The 27,409-nt window shown below is 50.2% G+C and overlaps 1 pseudogene; it reads left to right on the forward strand.

The window, feature by feature from the left end:
- The first annotated feature begins 16,132 nt into the window (after positions 1 to 16,132).
- Positions 16,133 to 19,047, forward strand: LOC118628652 (annotated as a pseudogene).
- The last annotated feature ends 8,362 nt before the right edge of the window (positions 19,048 to 27,409 follow it).

The raw sequence follows: 27,409 nt of genomic DNA on the forward strand, positions 1-27,409 counted from the left end.
GTGTGACCCGGCTCCGGTCCGTCTGCCTGGCTGCGACGTGGCTGGGGTTGGATTTGTGTATTGAAACAGGTGCAGATTGTACCTCTAGGTTCCTGCCTCTGAGACCAGGGTGCAGGTGCCCCCAGAAGATACACGGAGTGGGCTGGTGAGGGAGGGGTCAGTGAAGCCGCAGGAAAAGCCTGGCCTCTTTCTAGAGCATCTGTTTTCGACAAAGGAAGGAAACATTTTCATGTTAAAGAAATGCAGTGGAGTAAGATGTGCAGGATTCAGGAGCCTTAAAGAGGCCATGTGCGTCTTTGCAGGAAGCTCTTGTACACAGAGGGCGAGCCCAGCCCTCCCCTCCCAGCCCTGCAAGCCGGAGGAGGTGCTCGGCCTCTTCAGCTGTTTAAGGCAGAGCACGCGGCAAGTCCCTCTCGGCTGGGATGGGTGTGGAAGGTGGGAGTAGGAGGCACTTGCCCCACCATCTCTTCCTTTCTGACTTCTTGGGGCCCTGGAGGAGGAGGAAGGGGTGGGGTGGGGGGAACTTGCCACCCTACAGTAAGGCAGGAAGGGTGGTGGATGGGAGCTATTCCAGAAGAGGCCGCCAGGTGGCGCTGCTGCCCCAGCCTGCGAGCCCTGAGTTGTTCAATTGCTCCAGGTGCCTCACCAGCCCCAGGCCTGTGGGCTCTCCTGCCTGGGGCACTCTGGTGGAAAATGCAGATTCCGGGGCTCAGGGATTCAGATGCAGCCGTTCTGAGCTGAGGGTAAGGAATCTGCATTGTTAGAGCTCTGCAGTGGTTACTAAATCGTGTTACCTTTTTTTTTAGGTGGCCGCCCAGGGTTAGCTAAATCGCATTACTTTAGATTCTCAGGCCCTGATTAGATGTAGCCACAGATGTACCCCAAAGAGAGATGGAATTGGGGGCCCAGGCCCAACAGCCTGGTCCTCACTGAGGATGTAGGGGCACACCTTAGTGACAGCCTAACTCTTGATCTGATTAATTTCTTGCAAGAAGCTGTCTGTGGCTGAAATCCAGGCCTGTGGGAGGCGCCAGGCACAACACGGGGTGGCGGGGGGGGGGGGGTGGGGGGGGCTGAGGGAGCTTAAGCTCCACCTGTCTGTTCTCCGCCACAATCGAGGAGCCTCTTGTGTTGCAAAGAGGGCCGAAGGCTCCTGGTGAGGCCCCCAGCTCACTTTATCACCTGCCTCACTCCGCAAAGGAAGCACATACCAGGACATGTAAAATATGACAGAGGAAACATAAAGGTATGAGGACGCGTGGACTTGGGTGAATAAACACGGCTGAGTTGCCCGACCTGGTGATGGCAAATGCATGCTGTGTGCGCAGTAGGCTCTCCGTGCCCTGCTCGCTGCAGACATCACGAACTGATGGAATTGATGGTGGTTCTCACCTGCGCCCAGGTGCCCCCAGGCCGTTCTTACGGCTGCTAGCACTCCCTGCCACCTCAGAACCCTTCTCCGCTCAGCACCCACTCGATCAGCCGGCGTGCAAAGTGGCAGCAGCTGCCACCCTTGCGCTCTAGTTGTTTAGTTCAACTCTGCAAGAGTGGACAGTTGTTTGTATGATAATGCAATCATTAGTAAATTAATAATAGAAGAATAAACTTTTGTGTACTCACTACTGTAAACCTACTTTTGCCCATATATATAATTTTGCCTCTGAGCTTCCCAGTGGTCACAGCGATAAAAGAAACCACGGCCAGTGATATAGCTCTCATTCCCCAAGGTTTCCTCTTGCCTAGCTGCTAGGAAGAATGTGGCTGGCTGGAATCTGGAATTCAAGACTGCCCTCGAACACACAAACTTTGATAGCCCTTCTTGACTGAAACAAAAAACATAAAAGAGCCTACTGTGCGTCTGACCGTGTTGGTTATTGGAGTGAGGACAGAGGCTGGGCCTCTGCCAAGGGGGAACCGGGAAGACCCAGTGAATGCAGCGATTTCACAGACAGGGCTGCTTAGGTCGCGCTTGCTCTGTACAAGTCCCACTGACATTTGTGAACTGATTGGCTCTCTGCAGTCCTCCGAGGTGCATGCTCGTCGTTATCCCTACTTTACAGACAGAACAATGAAGAACAAGAGGTTAAATAACTTCCTCAGCATGCTGCCGTTGGTAAGAGGAGCTGGGAGCCATCTGACTGCGGACGGGGAAATCGGGGGCTGGACCTGGAGCTGTGTGGGGTGGGGAGTCTGGTTTAGCTCAGGGGTCCCTCTGTGCATGGGTGGCAGTTCCACATGGCCAGACCTTGGCAGGGGAGCAGCTGCCCAGCCCCTGTGCCCCGAGAAGGGCTCCACTCACGGGGAGGTCCAACCTGGTTCCGGCGGAGGCTCGGGTGCTTTCTACCCAGGTGGACCCCGGCAAACCCCTTCACCTCGAGGAGTCCCTTTCCTCATCCGAACCTGGGCTGTTGACAGGTGGTGTGAGGCTCAGGTGACATGGAGATTGTAGAGCCCTCAGCCAGGTGCCTGGCCCCCGGGAACCCCGAACCAGACTGAGCAACTGTCTCCCTCGGCTCGGCCACCTCATAGTGCCCCCAGCTTAGCGGACATCCTCCAGTGTCTGTCTGAGACCGTGGCAGTGGAGAGCGTGGGAGTCGCACGGAGGGTGCGGGGCTGGGGAGCACAGGGCCCTATGGGGCAGGTGGCAGGAGTTAGGCTGCCAGACGGCGGAGCCTAAATGCCCTCTAGTGACACTTATGGGTGGGAGACCCCAACACGACACCTGGGGAGGAGTAGGCATGAGCGGGACTTGGTGATCCAGAGACGGGGTTCTGCCCGGGCCATCTCTCAGGGTTCCATCAGGGCCCTGGCATGGGGATGATCCCAGGGTGGGGTCACCAATTAGATAAGCACAGAGAAACAGGGCTCCCCCCCGCATGTCTCTTCTCCCTACTCCCCTAGGCCTGGGTGGTGGGAAGAATGGGGTGCTGGGGTGGCCTGGGGAGCTGACAGCCCCTCCCCAAAGAGCAGCAGCAGATGTTAGCGGGCCAACGTGGAGCATGAAGTCTGAGTGAGTCAGGGCCCAGGGTTCAGGGCTCTGGGCTTAGGCATCTTGGGAAGGTGACAGGTGAGGGAGACTCGAGGCTACCCTGTCCTAGCCACCTGCTGACCTCCAGCTTGCATGGGACCAGCTGAGAGCTATCAACTGCAGTCCCCTCCGTGGGGGCGGAGGGGAGGAGTATCAAAGGTTCTCCGTGGTCTGTCCTCACAGGCAGGCCATGTCATCATGGCGGGGTTCCCCCAGCTTCACCCTGGGGGGGGGGGGCGTCTCAGGATGGCCATGCCGTTTGGAGCCAGGGGGCCTGGGCTGGGATCTAGCGCCACCTCTGTCTCCTGTGTGGCCCTGGGCTATGCAGAGTGGAGGTGGGCTCAAAGCCATGTTTGCAAAATACTTCGGACAAGACAGGAAAACAAATGGGCTGAGCCCCAAGCCGAGCCCTCTGGCGGGTCCGGCTGGAACCGCAGGGACCTGACTCCACAGATCCTCACGCCTCCCGCTGCCCCAAGGGTCCGGGGACACCCCTAGATCTGTGCTGTGCTGTTAGACCATGGCCCTGACTTTTGTGAAATCTGGTCACCAAGCACTGACCTGCGGGCCCCTTACTCCCCCCTCCTGGGGGGACCCCGCTTCAGCCTCAAGTTTCATATGGCGGGAACACAGGGCAGCCTCTGATTCCTGAACTGGCCCTAGGGCTGGGCATCCGTCGGGAGCCCGCCTGGGGCTTCTATTCCTGCCCCTCTCGCTGAGCCCCTGGGTCGGCCGAGCTGCTCCTGGGCCTTCTGTGGGGTGGAGGCCACCCCCAGGCTGCTCTCTCTCCCACAGTGTCCAGACCCAGGAACACGCTGTTCAGGGCTCATGAGCCCCGTGGTGGTCTGGCTGCTGAACCAGAGGCAGGAGGAAGGGAACCCAGGCCATCCCACCCACGGCTCCCTGGGGCCAGGCAGGAAGCAGAGGGGGCTCCAGCTTGGTCTCTGGCCCTTTGGGGAGCCAACGTCAGTGCCCAGGAAGTGCCCGGGAAGCTGGACGAGGAGGGGCGCCGTCTGGCATGGGCACTGACTGATGGGAATGAAGGTCAGACTTGAGCTGCACTGGGGGCTTCTGTGTGGACGTGCAGGAAGAGCAGGCCCCTCGGGCTGGCCTGGGGGAGCTGGCAGCCAGTCGGTAAAGAAATACTTCAGTATTCTAGTAACTGGCATAGCTGTGTGAGGAGCACTGAATGTCAGCCCAGCGCGCGCACGTGCCTGGGCCTCCTGAGAGCTCCGTCCACTTGCAGGTGTGAGGGGCCCCCGCTTTTCTCCGCTCAGACGAGCTGCAGTGGCCAGTGGGGGGCCAGCGGGGGGTGGGAAAGGCCAACGGCTGCCAGCCTAAAGCACCCCGGCCACCAGGCTCAGCCCCCCTGTTCCTAGCAGAGCCCCCTCCAGCTTCTGCCTGGGGTCTTCCGGGTGAACAAGTCCCCCGTCTGAGGAGCAGCAGGGTGAACGGGGGCCACTCATGACCCTGGAGTGTTCTGCCCCCGGGGCCTCTCCCCGGCCAGGACTACCACCACCTCCTTCCCCTGAAGAGGGACAGAGAACTAAGTACCAAGCTGCCTCGGGGCAAATGCCTGGCTACCCCCGGGGCCTTTGGAACCTGTGGGTCAGGGTTCGTTCGTTCGTTCATTCGTTCGTTCATTCATTCGTTCATTCATTTTGTTCGTTCGTTCGTTCGTTCATTTGTTCGTTCATTCGTTCATTCGTTCATTCATTTGTTCGTTCATTCGTTCGTTTGTTCGTTCATTCGTTCATTCATTCATTCGTTCGTTCATTCGTTCATTCCGTGAATACTCCGTGGACCCTGGCTATGCTGTGCCATGTAGTGGTCCAGGCTCTCGAGCAGTGTGACGCCGACTGAATGGCACCTGCTCTGGCGACTGCAGGGTGTCTTACACACTTACCTGTATGTACCTCTGCAACACTATGTGTACACACGGCACACGCATGCTCACAGCCGCCAACTCCTGACAACACCGTCCCTGCCGAGCGCTGCTGTGGGACCCCTGGGGCCCATCCAAGGCCTCTGGCATCCTGTGGAAGGAAGCAGAATAATGAACACTGAGTGGAACAAACAGGATGGAGGAGGAAGCGCTCATCACTCAGCCCCTCCCCCGGCCGCACTGCACAAGCTACCGTTCCCCTGGCAAACCCTTCCCAGCTGAAGTCAGGGAAACAGCGGCGGCAGGGCGACCAGCCTCTCTCACTCTCATCCGTGCAATGGGGCTGTGACTCCAGGGTTACTGTGGACATTCACCGCGGCACAGTGATGTGCTGACCGGGCTGCTTCCCAGTGCGGCCTGTCCCCAGGACTGCTGCTCTGACTCATCGGGAACCCCATCCCTCCCTGGACAGGAATGGGCGGGCTGGGAACTGGGGTGCCTCCGGGGCAGGACCTGCTGGCGGGTCCAGAGGCTGGGACTGAGCAGGAAGGAATCGGTGCCCAGCCCCCTGCCCCCTGCAGCGGATCCCCTGCCTTCTGGGGAAGGTGCAGCAGGTAGGAGGGTCACCAGAGGACATCCACGTGTGAGAGCCCATCCTCCGCCCCAGCTGAATCATTTCCCCAGCACCTGCCCTCTGGGCCAGGGCGTGTCAGGCCCAGAGCCAAGCCCCTCACCCCACCCCCTCACCTTACCTCAGATGCTTCAAGCAGCATCCTCTGGGGACAGAAATGGGCTTCCTGCAGGATGTGGGAGCGCAGTGGGATGGGGGTGGCAGGAACAGCTGGAAGTGCAGAGGGGCCAGAGGGGCGTGGGGAGGATAGAAGCTGGGAGCAGCCTCCTGGGAAACTGTGGGGTGCGGGGAAGGGGACCTGGTGGCAGCTGACAGTAGTGAAGGGGTCTAGCCTTTGCCCCGGCGTCACACACCTGGGTGAGCCCAGCTTGGGGCGTCCAGGGTGACATCGACTCTGTACTCCCAGCAGCCAATCCTCCTGGTCCTCGCTCATGGAAGACTCGGGGCCCATGGGCCAGGAGGTGTGCTGTCCTGGGTCTGGAAGGACGGAAGGAGGGAGGCCTTCCCCAGAGAACCCGAGAGAACGCACACGGCGGAGGAGGGAGAGAGACCCGTGCTGCCAACAGGACCCCAGCTGGAGGAGCTGGGCTAAGAGCTGGGCCAGCTCTGCAGGGTGAGGCTGACTCGGCGGCCTGCAGAGCGGAAGGCAGGGCAGCCAGAGGAGAGGGCGGGGAGCCAGCAGGCACAGGTGGGTGCTTCTGCCTGGCACAGCCCCCTCCCCCGTCCTCATCACCATCACCCTCACGGCAGCCCCCATTTCTTCAGTGATAACCTTTAACCCTCACCCACCAGCAAAGTAGAAACAAGGGCCCCTCTCGTCTCATCTGGTTGTAGAAACCAAGACGGAAAAGTGAAGTTGCTTGCCACAGGCCTGGAGGAGTCATTCACATTGTAGTCTAAATAAGTGCTCCCTGGAGCTAGCAGTGACAATCAGTGTGACCACGCATGTCCGCCACGTGCCCATGGCCACATGGAAAGTGGAGAAGCTGGGATTGTCCCCAGGGCCCGTGGCTCTGCGTCCAGTGCCCTTTCCTCGGGGCCTCAAGATCCACTGGGATAAAGACCCATGGTCCTGAACAGGAGTTGAGGAGGTGGGCCCTTTCTGAGGAGCCTCAACCCAACTAAATCTGAGGTTTCGTCCGTCCATCCGTGCTATAACGACAGGGTGCCCACGATGTGCCAGGCTCTGTGGAAGGAATTTGGGGCTCACGGAGGTCAATAAGGCCCTTTGCATTGTGGAGCTTACAGTCTAGAGAGGGTGACACGAGGGATAAACCCAAACATAAACTGGAAAATGCACCGTGTCTGGTCCGATGATCGAGACCCTGACTCTCCCCACAGTAAGTGCACAGGGGAGGGAAGAAGCCTGTCCCAGACTGGCTTTTGTCACCTGGTGTCCTCATTGCCTGGGACCCGGGGACTTTGCCTGCCGGTGCACCAGGAGGCTGGCTGCCCAGGGAGGACGCGCAGGAACCAACCAGAATGTGAGTAGAACTGAGAAGCAGGCGCCTCAGCCCGGAGGAACGGACCTGCCTCGTGACGATTCACAGGGGCAGAAACCTCCCCCTGGAGGCGAGGACGGCGCTGTGCCCCCTGCGATGGTCTGAGCCGCTTCGGCGGATGTTTCGTGAGCCATGTAGTGGGCAGCAGGGACTGCCCTGTGGGGAGGTGTCCTCTGAGGACCGACGGGGGCAGGACCTCCATGGGAGTGTGGGTCACCAGGGGCCCAGGACTCCACATGTGGGGCGCCCGTGGCTGGCTCTGGGGGAGCCTGGTCTCCCTCTTCTAAGGGGAAAGGGATTTGAAGGTGGCAACCTGGCTGTGCTCGGGGTGGGGACCGGAGCACCGAAGGTGCCCGGGAGAGGGACCGGGTTTGCTGCTGGCGCCGCAGGCAGCTGGTAGGGGTCGCTGCAGGGCGCCCAGGAGCCTGGGTTCCTGCCCCAGGTGTCCCTTAATTAGCTGCACTGTGCTCAGTTGTTTGCAGAAATGGTCACCCTGTCCCTCTTCCAGGAACCACGCCCTCGGCCAGGTGACTGCAGCCAGCTCCGCCCTGGATCTTGGCCTTGGGACTCGCTGCTGTGGCCAAAAGGATGTGGGGGAGGGGACACTGGGCCAGTTCTGAGCCCAAGCCCCCCCCCCCCCAAACCCTGCCTCTGTCACGTGCAGAAGCCCAGGTTAGTCTGCTGGAGGATCAGAGACAAGTGGCCCAGTCACCCGTCACCCAGCCAGCAGCCAGCCCACCTGCAGCCACACACAGATGTAAAGTGGGGGGGCTGGGGGGCGGGGGGCAGAGAATCTCCAGCTGAGCCCAGCCTACGTTGTTGACACGCAGAATTGTGAACTAAACAAGTGGTGTTTGTTTGCGACCCCTGAATTGGGGGTAGTTATCCCAGAGTAATAGCTAACTGCTATGATGACGGCCTCAGACAGTAATACCGATGGCTACCATTTGCAGAGGGCCTCCTGCACGCCAGGCCCAGGTCCAAGCTTCCGGCCTGGGTGACCTCATTAACCCTCCCCCAGCTCTGAGAGTGGGTATTCGGACCCTCACTGTACAGACCGAAAAACCGAGGCTTGGAGCGGACGTGGGCCTGCCTAACAAGAGGCAGAGAGCAGACTGGAGCCGAGAGTGTGTCTTTAGGGACTCAGTTCCGAGCCTCCTCCCCCGACAAGCCTCAATGTCAGCGAGAGCCTGAGAGTGTAATGCATTCTGCACACGGGAGCTGACGTCATGAAGAATGCTCTCAGCTCTCCGTGCCCCGAGAATAGGCTGTGTCTCACCCTGCTCTTCTCTCACCCCAGCCTGAGCCTCTAATTCCCATGGGCTTTCAGGAAGGAAGAGAAAGGCACAGACGTTGGGATCTGTTATTCCATTTTCATTCCACCTCATTTAATCAGCAAATATGTGTTGGGAGCCTGTCCTGTGTCCATTTCCATAGAGTTCTTTCTTTTGTGACGTTTCCTGGATCCCTCTAATGCCAGGCCCTCACCCGGCGCACGTCACCCTTCAGCAACACCGGGGTAGTTAGGAGCACCCCCTCTTTACAGAAGGGAAAACTGAGGTTCCAGAGAGGGCAAGGGACCACCCCGAGGCCCCTAACTAGTAAGTGGTCAGGATGGAATTCCGCTGTAGGTTTGGCTGAATTCAGACGGGACCTCCTTACTCTATACCTCAGCTATGGCCCTTTTAAAAGGCATTTTGGCCTGGCCGGCATTGCTCTGTGGTTGAGCATTGACCCACGCACCAAGAGGTCGCCAGTTTGATTCCTGGTCAGGGCACGTGCCCGGGTTGTGGGCCTGATCCCCAGTGGGGGGCATGCAGGAGGCAGCCAGTCGATGTTCTCTCTCATCGATGTTTCTATCTCTCTCTCCCTCTCCCTTCTTCTATCTCTAAAATCAATAAAGAAAAAAAATTTTTAAGGGATTTTGAAATTTCCCCTGGGTTCTGTGTATGACAGGTAAGGGGCTGGGAGGCTGAGAGGGGAACAAAAGGAGAAAGGGGGTGTTGAAAAGCATCCCCCGACTCCACGAGCTGGTTTGCTCCCTGCCACCATGGCGGTCAGGCCCTGAGTTGCGCTGTGAGCGGCGGGCGGAGGGGGAGGAGGTGTGTGCTGGAAGGGCAGCAGACAGCCATAAGCTCCGTCCTGCGCCCCAGTGTCCGTAGCCGATACATCTCAGCTATCCTGCAGCCCCACCACCCTCCTCACCCCTCTGCTTAGCGGCTGGACCACAGCCATCTTCCACCACGAAGCCCTGGGCACAATGCCGTCGCCTCCTGGCTGAACTGTTTACAAATGGGAGTTCAAGGTCAGCTCCGGCTATCCTTCCTCCTGGGGCGAGCACACCCCCGGGGTGAGGGCACAGCCACAGGCCTCCCAAACGTGCCCAGAACCCAGCCCCTGCCAAGGCTGCCTCCTCCAGGCTGGCAGCAGGTGCCCTGGCCAACCCGGCTCTAGCTGCAAGCAGCCTTTGTGTGGCGGGGGCTCCAGCGGGAATGTCTGCGAGAGCAGGAGAGGCACCCGGGTGAGGGTCGAGGAGGCCCGAGGGCTCCCAGGCCAGGGGAGACCTGGTATCCCACAGTCGTGTGTGGTTCCTCTCCTCTGGGACGACCGGCCAACACCCCGGCACTGGGGCTGGGAGACCTCGGACAAGAAGCTCTGCATCCTGGTCCTTCTCATCTTTAAATTGGAGAGAATGCTCAGAACCACACACCACAGACATTAATTAATAACTGGTGTTTCGTGCACACATTGTCTTAATTATTCCCCCAAACAACACAAAGAGCTAAGAATTCTTAGCATCATCCTCATTCTAATGGATGAGGCTTCCCGAGGTTCAATAGCTTGCCCCGGGTCACACAGCTGGCGAGTGGGTGGCCACAGGGCACGTGCATCTAGCCACCGGACTCCCAACCCTGGGCTCAGACGCGAGGCTGCTGGCCTCCTTGGGGTGGGGGTGGGGAAGAGACCTTTACAACTGCCTGGAGACACCTGCCAGATTTGTCAGCTGCTGGTCAGGTGGCTGTCCCACCCTTGCTGGCCGGATGGATGTTGTACACTAAGTTGCCAGCCCTGATCTCCCTCAGTCCCTGAACTCTGTCATATCCGGCTCGGAAACGAGTCCTGCTCCTCCAGCCCCGAACAATCCCTCTGACCTTCCCCTGCCTAACCTTGCTTCTCCTTCAGATCGACCTTCAGGGAGCATCCCTGACCAGACCCCCTAGTGACACCCGTGGCTTTGCTGTGCCCGCCCACGGCTCCCTCCTCCAGCACCTCCTGGCCTACACACCGGCCATGGGCTCCAATCCAGACTCTGCCCTCCCGAGCTACGTGACTATCAGCAAATGAGTTAACCTTTTAGTTCCTCCTCTCAAAAATGGGCACACTGATAGCCCCAGCCTCTCAGGGACGAAAGAGTTAGCAGGTGGGCAGGCTTACAACCCCCGCCCCATGTGGCGCAAGCTCTCAACGCCCGATGCCAAGCACCGATCTCCCGTCGGATCTCCCGTCGGCTCTCCTGACAGTACATTGTAGTTGCTAGTTAGGCTTTGTGTCTTCTCTGCTGAACTCTAAGTTCCTTGAGGGCAGGGAGGGCTTCTGGCTTGTTCCTTGCCCTGCCCCCAGTGTCAACACAACGCCTGACACTTTAAAGGCATTTAATGCATATTTATTGATGGAATGAATGAATGCATGTGTGGATGGATGGATGGATAGATGGATGGATGGATGGGTGGGTGGGTGGATGGGTGGATGGGTGGGTGGGTGGATGGGTGGATGGGTGGGTGGGTGGATGGGTGAATGGATGGATGGATGGATGGATGGATGGATGGATGGATGGATGGGTGGGTGGGTGGGTGGATGGGTGGGTGGATGGGTGGGTGGGTGGATGGATGGATGGATGGATGGATGGGTGGATGGATGGGTGGATGGATGGGTGGGTGGATGGGTGGGTGGGTGGATGGGTGGATGGGTGGATGGGTGGATGGGTGGGTCCGTGGATGGGTGGGTGGGTGGGTGGATGGATGGATGGGTGGGTGAATGGATGGATGGATGGATGGATGGATGGATGGATGGATGGATGGGTGGATGGGTGGGTCCGTGGATGGGTGGATGGGTGGGTGAGTGGATAAATGGATGGTTGGGTGGGTGGGTGAATGGATGGATGGATGAATATAATGGATCCCATTCCCAGTGCCAGAATGAAATAGTTATGCAGAAGAGAACTCAGGCTATGGTCCTTCTAGCAGTGCCCCATACTTACTGTATTTAATCATTTGCGCCTCTTCTTAGAAACCTAGATTCCTGGGCCACCCCTGGAGCGTCTGCTTCCTTGAGGGTGAGGGGCTCCGGGAGTGTGCTTTCCACCAGCACCTCCGTGACTCCAATGCTCGGGCGGCTTGAGAAATGCCGGCGTGGAGCAAAACTCGGAGAAGAAATTGGCAGAAGGGAGCAGATTCACCACTAACGTGGCACAGTGTCACAGAGGGGTGGGCGTAGTGAGCTCTCTGAGGGAGCGGCGGGGGAGAGAAGTCCGGAGTGCTCCCTGAAGGAGATGGCACTGGGCAGCTTGGGGACTGCGAATGACGAGGGGAGGTGGGGGAGGCTCCAGGTACCTCCGCACAGTGACCACGTCTAGAGAAAGAGCAAGGTGGCTGCAGCCTGTGCGCTGAGTCCAGGGCCCGTCTCCCCTGTTTGGGAGGGTCGGGGGGGGGGGGCAGCACTGTGCCAGGCACTCAGGTAAAGTGATGCAGACTCAACAGCATCTCTACAAACACTCAGGGGCCCTACAGTGTACCTGTGGACACACACACACAGACACACACAGACACTGAGACGCACAGACTCAGGCCTGAACATATTCTTTGGAGACAGGAGGGCGTTGCATGCCCTTGACAGCCAAGGGTTTCGTGAAAGTGAGCAGCATTAGCCAGGCCCTGGAGGGGAGACAAGGCACAGAGCGTGCGCTGCCCCTGGAGGAACAGGCTGGGCGGGCGGGCAGAACAACGGCTTGCTCCCCTTGACTCCTCCCCTCCTTCTCTGGGCCCTGGCACTCGGCGGGGCAGAGAGCAGGGTGAGGGAAGAGGGGCAAGGAGCAGGGACACGTGCAGGGGCGAGGGAAGGTCGAACCCCCTCTCCAGCTCACCGCCTGCAGAGGAGAGCAAGGGCAGAAGTATTAGCTCTACACCAAGTCAAAGTTGTGACTGTCCCCTGGGACCAGATGCTTTTTGTTCATCTGACTGTGTTTGCAACTTAGAGGGACCTACGAAGTTTTGTCACCTAGCAGAGGTCCGAGCACGTGTGGGGCCTCGTGGTTTTCATCCAGGGGTGGGCAAAGGACTCCCTCCTGCAAACGAATCCGAAACAGCGAATCAAGTCGCTTTCCACATTCAGCTGTAAGTCCAGCTCGTCCAAGGCACCAGCTTCAGCCACGCTGAGTATGCATCTGTCTCGCCTCCATGAAGGCAGGCCCTTGTCATATTCAGCTTTGTCCCTCCAGCACCAGGCCACCTGTAGGTGTTCCTTTCCTCCCTTTCTTCCATCTGACCCTGGTTGGTCAGAAGGGTGGCATCAGGCACCTGTGAGAAGCTAGCGCAAGGTCTCACTGAAATGGACAGAGGTTCGGGCCATCCTTGCTGACATCTCCAAGTGTCCGTCCCGTAAACCAGGCAGTCCACCAACCAGCGAAGAAAGCAAGCGTGCAGGCCATCAGTCAGTCAGGCATCGATCAGCAACAGCTGCCCAACAGCCTTGCTAGTGACACAGACAGACAGACCGCCAACAATCACTGCACTAAATCTCATACGGACACTGCTTTCTAGAGTCCCCTCCCAGGACTCTGAAAGTGTCTCTCCTCCACAGAGGCCCCCTCCCCAGGAGGCCTGGTCCCGGCGCTCCTGGCACAGTGCCCATTCCTGATCACCAGCTTGGCAGCCTCCTAGCTGCTGACTCCAGCACTGCCCCTCCTCCTTCCTCTCCCTCCCAAGGTGGAGCTTCAGGCCCTGCCAAAGCATTACTAAGACGGGCTGACGTCACCCTCCCTGGCCCCACCCTGCCCAGGCCCCGCTTACCCTTCACCCTTGGCTGCCCCTGAGAATATGACACATCCTGGGTGGGGGAGGGGCCGCCCCGGGACAGACACCCAAGGTCCTCAGCGCCAGGCGGGCACTCTCCGACTGCCTGTTCCGCTCAGCTGGAGGTCGCTCTGCCTCGCCGAAGCGGTCCTGCTCCCAGAGACCACGCAGGACAGACCCCAGTGCACACACAGGCTCCTCACTCACCAGCCGTGACCCTGGGCAGGGACCTTTCCCTCCTTGGGCCTCATCTCTAAAACGAGGCTAATAACCCGACCTGCCTCAGAGGACCTGGGTGAGGCTTAAATGAGGTCGTGTCCATCAGGACTCTGCCCCAGGGAAGGGGATTGGGTCCATTTTGATTGTCTGTGGGATATTCATTCCTAAGAGACACACCTGCGCACACTACTACCACCAGAAGTAAAACAAGAGTAGGGAGGGTCCATGGTATACTAAATTTGAGGGATAATGCAGGAAACCTTCCTCCCATACGCCCATCTACCCAACCCCACCTCAGCTTTTCACAATGAACACTTCAAGTTTTCATTGGCGGTGTTATTATAAAAATAACACACGATTACTGTAAAAATCCACAATGGAGACAAATATAAAGAGGAAGATGAAGTTCCTCAGCTCACTTCAAAGTGTGAACAAGTAACAGGAGCCCAACCAACTAACTAGATTTGGAAACTGATCAAATACAACTTCTCGAAATGAAAAATGTAATCCTTGAAATTGCAGAATTCAAAGCCAAATAGGATTATATAAAGCTGAAGACATAATTAGTAAAATATAAGCTAGAGCTGCAGAAATTATTCTGAATGCAGCTCAACAAGAAAAAGAGTTGGAGAATATAAAGAAGTAGAACGATATCTGATCATCTTACATGTTTAATTAGAACACTGGAGAGAAAGTGTAGGCAAGAGGAAGTATTTAAAGAGATCACAACTGAACATTTTCAAGAGTTGTGGAAAGACAGTAAATCTTACATCCAGAAAACCCAATAATTCATAAGCACTAAATGTTAAAAGAAAGCCACACCTATGCACATTAAAGTAAACAAGCAGAGCTAAGAGAAAGCCAGAGAGAGAGAGAGAGAGAGAGAGAGAGAGAGAGAGAGAGAAAGAGGGAAAGAGAGGAAGATCATGAAAGCAGTCAGAGAGACAAAAGTCACCTCTAATGAAACAACATTGAAGCAGATGGCTGACTTCTCCACAGCAATGATTCAATCCAGAAGACTGAAGAATGATATTTATAGTATATTTGAAATTTATATCACTGAAATAAAATAGTTGTTAACCCAGAATTCTCTGATGAACCTATTTTTCAAGCACAAAAATGTAATAAAACTAGTTGGGTTTACCACCAACAGAACTCACTGAGGGACATTCCCCGTAAAGTCAAGAGCAGGACAAGAGGTCTCCTCTCACCACTTCTATTTAACATTGTGCCAGAGCAATTAGGCAAGAAAAATAAAATAAAGGTATCCATATTGGAAAAGAAGAAGTGAAACTATTTTTATTTACAGAGTAATATGTTCTTGTGTATAGAAAATCCTAAGGAATCAACTAAAAAACCTATTATAACCAATAAACAAATTCAGCAAGGTTGCAGATGCAAGATCAATGTACAACAATTAATTGTATTCCTATATATTAGCAATGAATAATCCAAAAATGGATTTAAGCAAACAATTCCATTTACAATAACATCAAAATGTATAAAATACTTCAAAATACCTTTAATAAAAGAAGGGCAAAAGCTGTACTCTGAAAATTATAAAATAAATAAATTAAGGAAGACCTAAACACACAACTATCTCCTATTCATTAATTTGAAGACGTAATACATTCCAAATTGATTTACAAATTCAGTGCAAACTGTATTAAAGTTCTAGCTGTTTGTTTTACAGAAATCATTCTGATCTTAAAATCGAATTGATCCTAGAATTCATATGGAAATCTAAGGGATCGAGAACAGTTAAAACAAACTTGAAGAAGAACAAAGTTGGAGGGCTCACACTTCCTGATTTTAAAACTTACTACAAAGCTACTAAAGATAATGCAGTACTGGCATGAAGATAGACATATGGATCAATGGGACAGAGTTGAGGATCCAGAAATAAACTAATACATTAATGCAAAAGGGTGGCAAGACAATTCAATGGGGGAAAAAAAGTCTTTTCAACAAATGGTGCTGGGACCATATGCAAAATAAAGAAGTTGGGACCCCTTCCTTACATCACACATGAAAATTAACTTAACATGGATCATAAACCTAAATATAAGAACTAAAACTATAAAACTTTTAGAAGAAATCATAGGTGTAAATCTTAATGACCTTGAATTACGCAGAACCTTCTTAGATAAAACATCAAAAGCACAAGCAGCCAAAGAAAAATGTGATAAGTTAGACTTCATCAGCACTGCAAACGTCTGTGCTTCAAAGGACACTATCAAGAAAGTGAGAAAACAAATGCAGAATGGGAACTTATAGTTGTAAATCATATATCTGATAAAGAACTAGCATCCAGAATATATAAAGAACTACTACAATTCAATATGAAATAGACAAATAGCATAATTAAAAAACAGGCAAAGGACTTACATGCATTTTTCGAAAGAATATATACAAATGACCAATAAGTACATGAACACATAAGAATATATTCCACATAATTAGCCATCAAAGAAATAAAAGTCAAAATTACAATAAGATACCACTTCACACCCACTAGGGTGGTTATAATAATTTTTTTTTTTTAAAGAAGGAAAAAATAAGCCCAGCCCCCAGCCCAGGCCACTGGGAAAACCCAGGCTGAGAGCATCCGACACAGTTGGGGTCAGAGATACATTCTGCAATGTGCCCCAGCAAATGCCTAACCACTCCACCACGTGGGTGGTATTTTCCATCCTATTCTTCCTGTTTTAACACGATTCAGGACACCCTGTGTTGATTTCACACACTCCTAATAGGTCTCAAGCCCCATCTTGAAAATCCCATTCCTGGAAAAACCAGATGCCAGAGGAAACCCAGACCCATAACCAGCCGATGGAGGAGGAGGAGGTGGAGACATTTGCCTTCCAGGCAGAAATTGCCCAGTTGATGTCGCTGATCATCAATACTTTCTACTTGAATAAGGAGATCTTTCTGAGGGAGCGTATTTCAAATTCATCAGATGCTCTGGACAAGATCAGGAATGAAAGCCTGACGGATCCCAGTAGACTGGACTCTGGAAAGAGCTGCACATTAATCTCATTCCAAACAAACAAGACCGAACCCTCACTATTGTGGATACTGGGATTGGAATGACCAATGCCAATTTGATCAATAACCTGGGTACTATCGCCAAGTTCGGGACCAAAGCGTTCATGGAAGCTTTGCAGGCTGGTGCAGACATCTCTATGATTGGCCGGTTTGGTGTTGGGTTGCTGAGAGGGTGACTGTGATTACCAAACATAATGATGATGAGCAATATGCCTGGGAGTCTTCTGCAGGAGGATCACTCACGGTTAGGACTGACATAGGCGAACCCATGGGTCACGGAACAAAGGTTATCCTGCACCTGAAAGAGGACCAGACCAAGTACTTGAAGGAGAGAAGGGTCAAGGAGACTGTGGAAAAACACTCTTAGTTTATTGGCTACCCCATTACTCTTTTTTGGAGAAGGAACGTGATAAAAAAGTCAGTGATGATGAGGCTGAAGAAAAGGAAGAGAAAGAAAAAGAAGAAAAGGAGTCCAATGACAAGCCTGAAATCAAAGATGTTGGTTCTGGTGAAGAGGAAGAAGAAAGAAGGATGGTGACAAGAAGAAGAAGGAGATCAAGGAGAAGTACATCGATTGAGGAGAACGGAACGAAAGCAAGCCAATTTGGACCAGAAATCCCGAGGACGTTACTAATGAAGAATACGGGGAGTTCTACAAGAGCTCCACCAACCACTGGGAGGACCCGTTGGCAGTGAAGCATTTGTCCGTTGAAGGACCGTTGGAATTCAGAGCCCTTCTTTTTGTCCCAAGATGTGCTCCCTTTGACCTGTTTGAAAACAGAAAGAAAAAGAACAACATTAAGTTGTATGTTCGCAGAGTTTTCATCATGGACAATTATGAAGGGCTGATCCCTGAATACATGAACTTCATCAGAGGTGCGGTGGACTCAGAGGATCTCCCTCTAAATATTTCCTGGGAGGTGTTACAACAAAGCAAAATTTTGAAAGTTATCAGGAAGAATTTGGTCAAAATTGGTTGTTAGACTGATGAACCTCAAAGGGAAGGGGAGAAGGAGGGTGGGATGAGATAAACCAAAGAACTTCTATGCACATATGCATAACCAGTGGACACTGACAATATTGTGGGGAAGGCAGGAGAAGGGTAGGATTGGGGAGAAGGAGTTTAATGGGGAAAAGGGGGGAGACATCTGTAATACATTCAACAATAAAGATGAGTTAAAAATGTTTTTAAATGCTTAGAGCTCTTCACTGAACTTGCAGAAGATAAAGGCGAACCACAAAAAGTTTTATGAACAGTTCTCTAAAAATATTAAGCTTGGAATACATGAAGACTCTCAAAATCGGAAGACACTCTTAGAGCTGTTAAGATACTACACATCTGCTCTGGGGGTGAGATGGTCTCCCTCAAGGACTACTGCACAAGGAAGGAGAACCAGAAACACATGGACTACATCACAGGTGAGACCGTCTCCGGAAGCACGGCCTGGAGGTGATCTAGGTGATGGAGCCTATTGATGAGTACTGTGTGCAGCAGCTGAAGGCGTCTGGGGGGAAGACTTCGGTGTCTGTCACCAAAGAGGGCTTGGAACTTGCAGAAGATGAAGAAGAGACAAAGAAACAGGAAGAGGGAAAAACCAAGTTTGAAAACCTGTGCAAAATCATGAAGGTGATCTTGGAGAAAGAAGTAGAAAAGGTGGTCGTGTCACATCGATTGGTGACATCTCCATGCTGCATCGTCACAAGCACATGTGGCCGGACGGCAAGCATGGAAAGAATCATGAAGGCTCAAGCCCCAAGAGAGAACGCGACAGTGGGTTACTCGGCTGGAGATGACCCAGACCACCCCATCATCGAGGCCTTAGCAGAAGGCAGAGGCAGACGGGAATAACAAGTCAACGAAGGAGATGGTCATCCTGCTGGGGGAGCCTGCGCTGCTGTCATCGGCTTCCGTCTGGAAGACCCCCGGGCACACGCTAACAGGAGCTACGGTGATCCAGCTGGGTCTCGGTATTGATGAAGATGGCCTCACTGCCGGCGAGAGCGACGCTGCTGCTGTGACGGAGGAGATGCCGCCCCTGGAGGGGCGACGACACTCCCGCGTGGAGGAGGTAGACCGAGCTCGCCTGAAGGACCTGCGTGTGTGTTCCCTTCTTCACTCAGCCTCATGCCCTTGGATGATGTATGTTCAAGGACTTGTTTCTTTATTTTTGTTAACATTTAAAAAACCTGTATGGCCCTGGCCGGTTTGGCTCAGCGGTTAGAGCATCGGCCTGTGGTCCAGAGAGACCCGGGTTCGGTTCCTGCTAAGGGCACGTACCTCGGTTGCAGTTTGTCCCCGGCCCTGGTTGGTCGTGCGGGAGGCAGCCACTCGATGTGTCCCTTTCCCGTCGCTGTTTCTCTCTCTCTCTTTCTCTCTCTCTCTCCCACTCTGTCTGAACAAAGAAAACAAAACAAAACAGGAGAATGTCCTCGGGTGAGGATAAAAAAATAAAATAAAATAAAAAACCTGTATGGCATGATAATAACCACTTAAAGAAAAGATAAGTTTTCTTTCCGCCTCTATGATACTTTAGGCACCAAAGCAGACTAGTTTCATGTTGGCCTATTTCAACAGAATGGGTATGTTTGTGGTAACACACGTGCAGCCCAGTGTTTGTTAGCTTTGTGGTCTACAGGGTTTATCTCTCAAGCGGATTCCTAAGTAGACCAAATCTTTTGTCGCTGAAGTGTTCGGATAGATCTGTGGTTAAAACCACTTTCCTTCCTAGGACCTACTTTTTACCTGACACCCTCTGTTGGCACTAACTGCATGTAGCCTCCAGAAATGAGTGGGCTGAGCCGAACCCCCTCGAGGGGCGAGGCGACCCACGGGGCGTGTCCAGAGGAGGGCACTGTGCCGAGTGGCGCTGTCCTGTCCAGGCGCCGGGCGAAGCTGTTTGGAAGTAGCTCTGGGCGTCTGTGACTAGATTGTAGTGCTCGGGTCACATTTTATTTTAAAAGGTTGTGGCAAGTACAGGCGAATTAAACAAACTAACAAAAAAAAAAAAAAAGGAAGGAAAAAAATTTAAGAAAGAAAATATCAAGAGTTGTGGAAAGGACACGTGGAAGTTAGAACCTCACATACGGCTGATAGGAATATAAATGGTGCAGCCACTTTGGAAAACAGTTTGGCATTTCCTCAAAATATTAACATGGAATTTCTATATGACCCGGCAATTCTGCTCCTAGTATATACCCAAGAGAAATAAAAACATGCATCCATATAAAAAATTACATGCCAACGTTCATGGCAGCATTATTCATTCAAAAAGTGAGAAAACCCAGATGTCCTTTGGCTGATGAATGGATAAATAAAATGTGGTATATTTGTACAACAGAACATTATCTGGCAATAAAAAGAAATGAAGTACTGATACATGCACGATTGTGAGGAACCCTGAAAACATTATGCTAAGTGAAAGGAGCCAGTCACAAAGAGACAATTACTGCATGATTCAACGGACGTGAAATGTCCAGAATTAGGCGAATCTATGCAGACAGACAATAAGTTAGTGGCTGCCTCGGGCGGGGAGATGTCAGGGACAACATGACGTGACTACCAATGATTACGGGGTTTCTTGCGGGGTGATGAAAATGTTGAAAAGCCGATCATGGTGATGGCTGCATAATTCTGTGACTACACCAAAAACCATTGATTTGAATCATTTAAATGATGAATTGTGTGGTATACGAATTATAGCTCAATCAAGCTGCTTTTTTTTAAAAAAAATGTACTCTAGGGAGAAGCAAAAATATCTGAGTTGGAAGGCCCGACATGCGAGAAAGAATGGTTAGCCAAGACGATGGTCAATATGTGCTTAAGTTTGAAACACAGCGATGCAACGGGGATAACGTCTAACATGGGGGTGTCTACACAGCAAAAGAGAACTAACTTAGCTTTGTTATGCTAAGTAAGAATGCGAAAATATTAAAGGTAACAACCGAAGGAATGAATAAAGAAGATAGAACTGATGACTAGGAAGGGGAAAGTGCAATTCAATACACGCAGAAATCTGGACCTCGTCTTTTTTATGACTGTTTGTACAAGCAGGTCACAGAGTCGAGTTCCGCAGAGCTCACCTGGAAACACAGGCCTCTCCCGGGCTGGATTTGCGGACACCGGCGGGTAATATGACTTACTGTGCTTACTGTTTGTTTTCCTTCTGTTCATATGTTTTTTTCAGCGAGGATCAAATTCATTTAATTCAAAGTGAGGCACGGAGGAAAAGAAACAGGAAAGGCTGTGCAAATAGGGAACACGAAATAAGATGGTGGGAATAAACCCAAATATCACAATCAATATAAATGGACTAAATGTTTTGGTCAGAGGACAAAGTTTTCAGACTAAATTTAAAATTAAATTCCAGCTCTCAGCTAGTAATTTTTTTTTTTTTTTCAGCTTGGAGCCTACATTTGCTTGTGGTTTGTTTGTTTCTCTTTTTTAAATAGCAGCTCAGTTTAGAGGTGATTCACATACCACACAGTTTACCAATTTGAAGTGTGCAATTCAAGTTTTTAGTGTGCTCACAGAGTTGTGCAACTCTCAGCATGAGAATGGAGTCATCACTCCAAAAAGATGCTCCGTGCCCATTAGCCCTTTCTCTCAATTTCCCTCAAAACTCCTCCGCCCTAGGCAACCACTACTTTCTACTCTGTCTCTGGGTTTTCCCTACTCTGGACATTTCATATGGAAGTGCACGCCATGTGGTGCTTTGTGACTGCCTTCTTTCCCTTTGCATAATCTTTCCAAGGTTTACCCATGTCATTGCATGGCTTAATACTTCATTCTTTTTTATTGCCAAATAATATTCCACTGTAAGGAATATTATCTATCCATTTTATTTGTCCATTCATCAGCCAAAGGACATTGGGCTAGTTTTACTTTTTGGATATTATGAATAATGCCACTATGAATATTCATGTACAGTCGTTAAGCGATTGTGTCATTGTGCGAGCAACCCAGAGTGCACTTACACACACCTAGATGGTATCGCCTGCTACACACCCAGACCAAGTGGTGTAGACTGTTGCTCCTAGACTACACGCATGTTACTGTGCAAAACAACATGAGATTAAATCAAGCACAAGAGAAAATGATTCAATTAAGAGATGCAGTTAACATGAGATGTATGAGGCTGCTTCAGGTACATGCTGTCTTACAGCAAAATTTTTAATAAGTATAAAGAGTATTCTGTAAAATAATGATTAAAAGCATAGCATGGTAGGTTCAGTGGTTGGAGCGTCGGCCTGCGGTCCAGAGAGACCTGGGTTCGGTTCCCGCTAAGGGCACGTACCTCAGTTGCAGTTTGTCCCTGGCCCTGGTTGGGTCGTGTGGGTGGCAGCCACTCGATGGGTCCCTTTCACGTCGATGTTTCCTCTCTCTCTCCCTCCCACTCTATCTGAACAAAATATCGGAAAAAAAAAAAAGCATAGCATGGTAAATACATAAACCAGTAACATAGTCATTTATTATCATCCTCAGTATTATGCACTGTACATAATTTCTTGTGCTTTACTTTCATATGATGGGCAGTGCAGTGGGTTTGGTTACACCAGCATCACCACAAACACGCGAGGAATGCGGTGCATTATGATGTTATGACTCTTACAACATCTCAGCTCTGTTACAATTTTATGGGACCATTATCATCTATGTGGTCCATCGCGGGCTGAAATGTCATTATGCAGTTTGTGACTGTACATGTGGGCATGTTTTATTTTTCAGATGTTTTGTGTGGATGTCTGTTTTCTAGGACTGGAATCGCTGACTAGGGTAGCTCTCTGTTTAACCTCTTGAGGAACCAGCAGATTTTTCCAAAGTGGCCGCACCATTTTATATTCCCTTAAGCAATATGTCAGGGTTCTAATTTCTTCACATCCTCTGCAACACTTGTTATTACTGACTTTTTTTATTATGGTCATTAGTTGATAAAGCATCATGACCAAGTAGGGTTTTATTACAGAACATAAGGCTGGCTTAACAATAAAAAATCCATCAATATAAGTCACCATTTTAACAGGCTAAAAAATAAAAGCCATTTGATCACTGAATGGAGGCAATAAAAGCATTTGTCAAATCCAACATCCATTCCTAATAAAAACTCTCAGCAATAGAACGGAATAGAAGGGAACTTTCTCAATATGATAAAGGGCTACTATAAAAAACCTACAACTAACATCATATTTAATAGTGAAAGACTGAATATTTTCCCACAAAAATTGGGAACAAGCTAAGGATGCCCACTGTCACGCCTTTAATTCAATATTGTACTGGAGGTTTCTGGCCAGTGCATTTAGGCAAAACAAACAAACAAACAAAACAGAACAGAACAAAACATCCTGATAAGAAAGGAAGAAGTAAAACCATCTTTATTTTGCAGATGATATGATGATCTGTGCAACAAGTACTCTGGAAGCTATAAAAATAATGTTATAACTAGTGAGTTAAGAAAGGTGACAAGATAGAAGATCAATATACAAAAATTGATGGTATTTCTACATACTAGGCACAGTAGAAAATTGAAACAAAAATGAGCATTTACAATCATATCAAAAAATATAAAATACTTAAGGATATATCTGAGGAAAGATGTGAAAGCCTATATGCTAAAACTATAAAACATTGCTGATAGAAGTTATAAAGACCTGCATAAATGAAGAGATACACCGTGTCTATGGACTGGAAGGCTCAATGTTTTCAGATATCATTTTTCCCCAGATGGATTTGCAGATTCAACTCAATCCCAATCAAAATCCTGGCAAGCTATTTTTTGTAGAAATTGACAAGCTAAGTCTACAGTTTATTTGGACATGCAAAGAACCTAGAATAGCTAAAACAATTTTGAAAAAGAACAAAGTTGGAGAACTTACACTATCTCACCTAGTATAAAGCTATAGTAATCAAAACAGTGTGGTACTATCATCAAAATAGACAAATAGATCAATGGAAAAAAGTAGAGTCTGTAACTAGACCCACATATACATGGCTAATTGATTTGGAACAAAGGTACAAAGGCAATTCAGTGGAGAAAGAATAGTTATCAAGAATTTAGTATTGCTGGTATTGGCATCCATTGTATTGCTGCCTTGATATCCATTTTGTTTGGCCAAACGGCCTTCAGGGGACCTTCAACTGACACCAGCCCTCCATGCAAGAGCATGCCCTAGACGACAGCCTGCAGCGTCACAGGTAAGTTCCTGATGTGACTTCTTCAACAGCCCGTGTGATCCACAGCCTTCCCGGCCTCCCAGGGCCTTTGTGTGCCCCTTAGATAAGACCCTGCCTTTTAAATTTCAGCTGGCAATCTGGCCTTAGCCCAGGAACTTCCAATCACTCCATCCACGGACCCTACTGAAGGCCCGTGCCCAGTTCCTATTGCTCTCTATCTGCACTCTGCCTTGACCTCCACGTGGCCCCTCTAGGCATCTGGTGTACTTCCTCCAAGACCTCCGAACAATAAACTTCTCTATTTCAGTTTCTCTTGTGGTCTGTTATTGAACCTTGACTCACCCTGCGCTCCACTTAACAAATGTTAATTAAACAAAGTCATAGCAATAATCTTAACACAAGGTGCTGAACCAATTGCATGTCCACATTAAGCAAAAACACAACTTTGATCCATACCTTACACAAAAATTAATTCAAAATGGATAATAGACCTAAATGTAAAATATAAAATTATAAAACTGTGGAAGAAAACATAACAGAAGATATATGTGACCTTGGGCCATTAAAGAAAAAACTGGAATGGTGGACTTCAACAAAGTTAAGAACTTTTGCTCTTTAAAAGACATTGTAAGAGAATTAAAAGACAAATCACAAGCAGGGAGAAAATGTTTGCCAATTATATATCTGATAAGGAACTTCTAGAAATCCAAATTACATAAAGAATACTTAAAACTCAACAAATAAAAATTAGAAAAGGGCAAAAAATTGTACAGATACTTCACTAAGAAAGACATACCATACAGACATCAAATAGCACAGGGAAAGATGCTCAACATCATCGGCCAGATAGGGAAGCCCTAATCAAATGCATGAGATACCATTATACACCACTACAGTGTCTAATGTGAAGAAGTTCATCATACCAAGAGTTGTGAGGATATGTTAGAACTTTCAGACACTACTGGTGGGAATGTAAAATGGTACAACCACTTTAGAAAAGTTTGGCAGTCTCTTGAAAAAGTAAATATACACTAATCATACAACCTAAGCATTCCACCTCTATTTACCCAGAAGTAAAAGAGTATATTTCATTCAAAGATTTGTACCCCAATTCATGGCAGCTTTATTTATAGTAGCTGAGACTAGAAACAACCCAAATGGCCATTGAAATGTGAAAGGATAAACAAATGGTGGTACATCCATATAGTGGAATATTACTCAGCAATGAAAAGAAATGAACTATTGATACACACGGCAACTTAAATGAACTTCAAAATAATTATACTGAGTGAAAGAAGCCAGACAAAACAGCCCATGTATTATATGATTCTATTTTATAAAATTCCAGAAAATGCAAACAAATGGACGGGGACATTAAACAGATCAGTAGTGACCTGAAGGGAAGATGAAGAATCGGGCAGGAGCAACCTTTTGAAGGATGATAGATATGTTCTGTCATGAAAGCAGTCATGGTTTCACAGAGTATACATATGTCAACGTCGTCAAATCGTATGCTTTGTATACGTAAAGTTAATTTATGTCAATTATACATCCATTAAGCTGCTAAAATAATCAGAAGATATGAGCTTTCTCCAAATACATATTAAAAATTATGAGTCATAAATAAATTCTTAGAAAAATAAAACTTAAACATTGGCACCGGAAGAAATACAATGCAAGATGGTGTCCTCTAGAGTTGATCTGAACAGTCCAGCTAAGGAAACTGAGCCCAAAGTTCCAGACTTTGCAGAGTTGAAAACATCAGGCCCAGACGGCTTCAAAAGCAAGTTCTACCAAGCAGTCACGTTTCAGATCATTCCAGTCCTGCACAAAGTACTCCGGAGACCAGAGCAAAGAAGATAATCTCCAGATCATTTTTGTGAGCGAAACCTTGATGGCCAAGCCCGACACAGACAATGGAGAAGGAAACTATTCCACTCGTGAACACAGAGACAAAACTCCGGACCTGTTAGCAAACAGAATCTTCTAATGAATAAAAATGACCACACATCATGACATGTTCCCTTTATCCCAGGGATGCAAAGTCAGCTTGACTTTGGAAAATAGATTAATGTCATTCACCACCTCAGACAAGTCAAAGGACAGAAGGCATGTGAGAATCTCAACAGATGCAGAAAAGAGTGCGAGAAATTTCAACATCCATTCTTGAAAAATGTCTTAGAAACCAAGGATAATTAATTTTTTTAGCCTAATAAGTAGTACCTTTTTGGAGCACACACTATAAAGCCTGAGAAATGATTGAAAACTAAAACCGGACGTAACACAAACAATGCCACTTCCAGTCAGTATTGTATTGGAGGTCCCAGCCAGCACAGTAAGACAGAAAATAAGATAAAATAAACATTTTAAAAAGCTTAAAGGATACAAATATTGGAAAGGAAGAAAAAAATGGTAACTACGTGTAAATGACGATGGACAGCCTAAAGGAACTCACAGACACAGTATTGGGATTGACAAAGGAATTTAGCAAGGCAGCTGGATACAACATTGCGATAGAAAAATCCATTCTGTTTCTATGTCCCAGTACAAACAATTAGAAAACGTAAATGGTCAAATGATAGTATTTACAATGGTTGTCCCCTCTGTAAAGTACGCGGGGCAGTTTGTGTGAGGATTAATGAGGTAACAAAAGTACCACCGAGACAAAGTTACTGTTAGTTCCTCTTGCTCCTCCCCAAGGCGTGGGTCCGGTGCCCTCTGGGGACCACATGGCAGGACTCAGTTTACATCTTGGCCTCAAAGCTGCAGCAAGGCAGCCGTGCCCCTCAGCCAAATACCTGTCACATAAGACAGAAAACGACCAGGGCCACAGGAGACAAAGTACCACGAGGCCAGAGGATGGAGAGAGATGCTCTCCATCCAGAAACACTTTACTGGGGGCTTTGAAAGTGGGCGGAGTTTAGATACTCGGAGGGAAGACATGGAAGGAGAGGCCAGTGCGGACAAGGGCTAGAGGTGGGAATGTGGGGAGGCCAGCACCTGTGGTCTCTCTCCTCCTCCCAGGCGCTTCCCTGTGCTCGGCTCTGAGCTCAGCAGGGTCCTCCATTCGATGCCCTGCTCTGTCCAGCCCTGGTGGCTCCCCAGCGCTGGTGGCCCTCTGGCCTCTGCAGTTAGAGGTCGCCTGCCTCGGAGAGGAAGTTTCTGTGTGGTGTTTACTGCAGGGACCCGGGGTGGCCGCGAGCCAGGCCTGAGTGCTGAGCAGGGACTTTGGGAGGAAGAGGGAAGGGGCTGGATGTTTGAACAGCTGGGCTGAGCTGCCAGCCCTGCTCCGGCTCGGGCTCCAGTGCCCTTTCCTACCCGGGGGTCTGCCTGTGAACTGTCAGTTACGGGGGCTCTGTGGCTGGAGGGTATTTTCTGCCCTCAAAGGGACAGATTGCTGAGGGAAAGCGGGCTTGGGGTAGAACGCGCAGGCACACAGGTAGAATGGCTCCACGGGGTTCCGCAGAGGCCTGGGCTGGAGACCCAGCCCCAAGCGAACACAGTGATACAGCACTCATCAGAAGTTACAGCTGACTTGGGTTCACACGAAGGACAGCTTCTGGGCAAAGGACACGGGAGAGACCGTGTTTCCTCAAGGAGACGGGCCAGGGAGGTGGCGCTGGGGCCTAGAGTTTATGGGGAGCCCCCGTCCCAAACTCCAATCAGATCTCCCAGAAACGCCAGCCTGAATCCCCTGAAGGCCACGTGTCCCGAGTCGAGCCTCCACGTCCTGGCACATTTCTCCGAACAGGGCCAGTGTCATCTTGCTCGTCCTTCACACCGTGCATCCTGAGGACCGGGCATCACAATGGGTGACCAGAGAACATGCGCCCTGAGCTCTCTCCCACGCTGGCCCCCGC

The sequence above is a fragment of the Molossus molossus genome, unplaced genomic scaffold, assembly GCF_014108415.1.
Source record: "Molossus molossus isolate mMolMol1 unplaced genomic scaffold, mMolMol1.p scaffold_m16_p_13, whole genome shotgun sequence".
Classification (NCBI taxonomy): domain Eukaryota; kingdom Metazoa; phylum Chordata; class Mammalia; order Chiroptera; family Molossidae; genus Molossus; species Molossus molossus.